This window comes from Poecilia latipinna, unplaced genomic scaffold (genome assembly GCF_001443285.1).
Source record: "Poecilia latipinna isolate Pla-1442-1.1 unplaced genomic scaffold, P_latipinna-1.0 Scaffold4691, whole genome shotgun sequence".
Taxonomy (NCBI): Eukaryota; Metazoa; Chordata; class Actinopteri; order Cyprinodontiformes; family Poeciliidae; genus Poecilia; species Poecilia latipinna.
Window position 1 is genome coordinate 7,659 of NW_015117307.1, and position 5,462 is coordinate 13,120.

The following is a 5,462-nucleotide window of genomic DNA, read 5'->3' on the forward strand; positions in this document are numbered from 1 at the left end:
CGGTCATTCTCCACCACCTTTGGGGGTGTTCCCCACTTTGACCTCGGGGCTTCCAGTCCATATTCTGCCAGGATTTGGGCATCCAAAAGCCTCCATCCACTGCATATTTAGAATTTTTTAAAGCTTTCACACACAAAACATTGATAACTCTAACTTTTACACACACTAAAATGATAATAGAAAGTAGCAATAAAAACAGGATCTGGTCCTCAGGTGTAGTAATAAAAAGTGAATTTATTTAGAATAATTCTCTATCCTTGGGTTACTCTGGGTCCTTCAGGCAATGTTCACAAACCAAAGTTTATATTGTTTCACAGATTTACATGGCAAATACAAAACCTGTATAATAACTTAATATAAACTGTATGTTTAAACATACGATCTAAACATACAGTACAGTCTAAACATGTTTGTTGCTTTGCCTGCAGAATTTCTGGTTTATCTAATAATCTAGTAAGGTGAAGTGCAAATTGCAATCAGGTAATGGTGAATTTAAGGGTCAAGCTTAAGTTGCAGAAATGATTGAAGCAGCTCCATTTCCCAAAAAGGATACATGTGTACATTGGTAAGGAAAGAAGGTCATTTTTTCCTTAGATGCATTAGCCTTTTGGGGACCTAAACAATGTTTCAGTTATACTGCAAATTTTAGGATGTGAAAGGTTTAGATCAGAAATGTCATGGTAAAGATTAAAATTGTTAGCTAAAAGTACAATATGCAGCATAAGATTATCATTTATTCTGATAGAACAGTGTATAATATACTGCCTCAAATTGTAGTGAAAATGTATTATTATTTATACAAAGTTTTGAAAACCTTCCATTTCAATATTGTGTGGCTCTTAGTGTTGGTCCATCATGTAAAATTCCAATTAAATAGATTCAAATTTGTGGGTGTAATTTGACAAAATGTGAATTCATAGGTTAGGGCTAGATATACAAGGAACCACACTGTCACTTTTCAGCATTTTATATCCAATACATTGATCACTAAGCATATCTTTTAGATTTTTATTAGATATAATTCAGAACAAATTAAAAGTAACATTTTAAAAGTATGGCTTGACAAGTAACAACAGTAAACACATATATTATTGCTTATTTTCAGTTTTTGTTCAGTCATTATTAATCAAATGTAAAGGGTACTCAAAAAAAGAAAATGAAAGTGAAATGTATTAGTTGGGCCACATGGTGGCAACATATGGTTGGCCTCAGTTATCATCATCAAAGACGTCAGCTACAGTCCTGTGGGTACAGAGAGAAGAGTTTATAAGCTACAGGTTAGAAATACTTCCAACAGAACTGGTCAGAGTCTACAGTTAGGGTAAAAAGAAAGTACATCCCCTTTAAATTCTTAGGTTTTTGTGCCGCTTTATTTTTTGGACTGAACCTAATTTTTCCTTGGATTTCCAATTTAAAATAACAATGAACAAAAAAAAAAACATGTTAAAATTTACATTTTGAACACATGAGGTTTTATTTGAATAATACTTCAACCTATTAAACATCAGATCATGTTTCACATGAGAACCCAGAAATGGTGAAAGGGAGTACTTTCTTTCTTGTGTGACTGTCAATAAGACCTACTTGTAAATTGATCCAGTTACTTCATCAACTAGTCCTCCTGGGGTAAAAAGGAACAAAGAAAAGTAACAGCAAAGGCAAAAAATTCTGGTTATACAGAACAACATTGTCTTTGCAATGTTGACCTGCTGTCATGCATACCTTATGTTGTTTCAAGAGTCTTTGAGAACTTGGAAACGTGCCATATAAATAAGATGTATTACTATTTACATAATCTGCATGTCATATAAATTTATGGCGTTTCATGATTTTTTTCCTAGTGAAATGATTATAATATCAATATTTCTATCAATTTTAATTCATTTAAAAGAAAAGAGCTGTTCACTTGCTGGAATTTTTGTGGGTTTCTTATAATCCAAATAGGCACAAATATAAACAAACACCCCCACTAATATTTGATGAAATGGTTATTAGCAAATTGCAAAGAAACATCTAGCTTCTGCCATAACCTTGGCTGGGTAGTTGACCACTCCTCAACTTTTCATGTAAAATATGGGCTTTTAAGCATAGTCCATAGATTTTTAACATGACTTGGATAAGAGCTATTCCAGAAGTTTCAATTTAGCCTGCTTTATCCATTCCAAAACCAGTGTAAATGTCTGTTTTGTTATGATCCACCCAAAACACACTTGAGGTCATGTAAGTTATTATATTTTCATATATTTTATTAAATTTTCTCACATCTTAACATTGCAAACAAGCACTTATGCACACTTACATTCACTCACACACCCATAACTTAAAGAGAGCCAAGTTACAAACCCTTCAGCTATAACTTGATCAACTTTATATTACAAAAAGCAAAAAGGGGCTCTTATACATACACAGGCCAAAGGGTTAAAAAAGGGTGAACAAAATTCAAGCAACTTCTTCAAACTTGAAAAGCAAAGAAACTAAAAAATGGTATCACTAAGCAAATTCAAATGACATAATTATTGATGACCACAAAATGATTGCAAACATATGTGAAACTTTTTACAAATCATTGTATGAGTCTAGACATTCTCCTGAAACAATTGGTGACCAAAACAAAGTATTATGTGACTCTCCAATCACACATGATGAAATTAAAGAAACTATTAAGATTCTTAAATCAAATAAATCCACTGTACAGATGGACTTACATCACAGGGTTTCCGTCAGCCCGCCAAGCTTTTAAAACACCGCCAGGCTTGCTTGATTTTGGTTTTAGAAAAATAATAAAAAATAAAAATAAAAACTTTTTTTAATATATATATATATATATATATAAAACCAGATTGCAAGTGTCTCTGTTGCTCTGAGTGTTTCACTGGTGGAACAGCTTTATTTCTAAAGGATAAGTTTATTATTGATGCATTTAAAGCCAGGAGAGCGGACTAATCACACATCTAGCACCTCTGCGCATTGCCTCGCACGCTGCCGCTGCTTTAACTCTGAAGGATCGCACACGCCTCCTTTCACTCAAACTGGACACAGGCACAGAGAGCTCTATGTGAACCGTAGGAATAACTTGTAGTCGCGCTTTCAGAAGTGCGTGTTGAGGGAGTGTTGAGAATGGTTAATCTCTGTGAACAAAGCAAGGGCGGCTCAAGGCCTAAGCAAACTAAATGGCCTTTTAGGGTTCTGGGGCCGCTAGGTGTTAAGTGGAACAGATTTTTTTTTTTTTTTTAGCAATTATTTCAATGTGATTATATCAACAATAACACATAAATTCATTATAAAGTTGTGATTTTATTTTACAATAATATATATTTGATCATGTATGTAGAAATATTTCTTATATGGGCAAAAAGAAAAGTTAAAAAATAAATTGCTCTTGGGGACCCCTGGTGGCCGCGGTAGGTACCGCACTGCACGGTAATATGAGCTGCTCTGCAGTGCGCATCCAAAAACCAAATCACCGGCTTTTTTGTGACATCACAATGTCGCAAAAAAGGACTTATCCTTCAGGGAGAGATAAAAGAAAAAAGAACAGAAAAAAGCCAAGATAAAAGTTTGTTTGCATGGGTCTTGGTAATGTAATGTTTATCAAAAAGATTTGCTGAGCTGCTAATAGAAACTTAGCTTGATAGCGACCTTGAACAGTCCAGTTCAACAGCCAAACATTTATGCTAGAATGTTTGTATTAGTGTGAAACTGAGCTTTAATTTTAAAACAGTTGTCTCATGATTGGCCTGATTTGTTTTTGAGGGCTTTTTTGGTTTCAACAGCGACGTGTTTGATAAAGTTTGATAAGAATAATTAAAACTTCAGAATGTTTTTGGTAACACTTTATTTGAAGGGGGGTGAATAAGACTGAACAGTCACTTGTGCTGTCATGAGATCATTATATTTGTGACATTATCCTCCTCTGTTAAAGTGTATCACAGTAAACTAGAATTGAAGATGTCATTGAGTGTCATTACTCTATTGCTTTAATGACAGAGTCATGAACATTTCCAGTTACCTCAAGTAAGTGTGGTTCACTTTACTTGAGGTAACTGGAAATGTTCATGACTTGTTAAATGCTGTCTTATAAGGATAACATTTTAAAATTCACCTGTTATTACATTCATGACAAGTTATAATTTCTTGCTTAATGTCAAGTTGTCATAACAAAGACATTTTGAACAATGTCAACTTTGTATTAAAAGTGTCATGATTTACTGAATGACACTTTATGACAACAGTCATAAATATTCATGAAGGCTTATTCATGTTCATGACAGGTGTTTATGACAGTGTCATCTCAGTCTCATTCAACCCCCTTCAAATAAAGTGTTACCATGTTTTTTTATCAGGTTGTGTGGGTACTACATTGACATATCAATGAGCGACTCCAAGCTGTAGTTAGTTTGCCGCTGAGCATGATCATTTATATATCTAAAACAAACATTATTTTTACATCAACTTCTAAGTAATGTGAGACTTCTCCAATTAAAATTATTTGAAGGCTCAGAATCAGCCCAGTACCGGTTCACCTTCTCAAGTGAGAAAGACTCACCTGGTATAAACAAAATTTTTAACTATTGTAATTACACCTAAGAAAAAAATAATTTAATCAAAGTATGTCATAAATATGTGTGTATGTACACCATCTTAAGATAGGGTGCACCAATTGCAGTTTTCTGGCCGATCCCTGATTGATTTTGGACAATACCAATTGTTTTTGTCTGAAATGTCGCTAAATGTAGCAAGAAAGTCGCTGAGTTGGTAACAGTGGGGTCTCTATTAACTGCAAACGTGTGGGCCGGCCCTTTCCCCCCATCTACTTTAGGACAGCTTATCAATGGACCAGGTCTTTAAATGAGCTAATCAACTACCACGAGTGCTCAGGCGATCACTTCTTAATTAAAATAAACATCAAGCCTGAAAATTCAAAAGCCATAAAACTGTAACGGACTGAATGTTCTGTTTTGATATTTCTTCGTACTTTGTGTGGGAATTATTTTAGTGCATTTTTTTATGTTAATTCCTAATACATTTGAACTTAATCTTTGTTCGTTCAACTCCTGGAGCTGTTATCTGATGGTTGCCATGGCAATGAGTCTACATCCAGAGAGAATTCATAGTTTAGATATTCAAACATTGGCACTTTTTGCATCTTTAATGTAAGCCACATATTAAAGAAATTGGATCAGCAATATGGTGACTATAACTATTATTTGTAACAGATTACTACTCATCCAACATTGGAACAGTAAATGATTTTGTGGACATGACTAATGGTGTCCGCCGTCCACAGGTACACATCAATGGCTTTTGGAGCTAATAGGTGATGTCCAATCCAGTAACATATTATTATACATATACAGTAACATATATTTCTGCTAGGAATCGCAATCTCCTCCACCTCCTTCCTGAATTACAGCAATGCACCGTTCTGACCAAAAACAACAAATCAGAACTAGTAGGACGCT

The 5,462-nt window shown here is 34.4% G+C and overlaps 1 long non-coding RNA gene across 1 annotated transcript; it reads right to left on the minus strand.

Moving 5' to 3' along the window:
- Nucleotides 1-214: 214 nt before the first annotated feature.
- On the minus strand, nucleotides 215-1,695 carry LOC106942932 (uncharacterized). The gene is made up of 2 exons (XR_001423755.1): nucleotides 1,585-1,695; nucleotides 215-1,242 (listed from the first exon to the last, which is right to left on the minus strand). It is a non-coding gene; the product is annotated as an uncharacterized LOC106942932 (long non-coding RNA).
- Nucleotides 1,696-5,462: the final 3,767 nt, after the last annotated feature.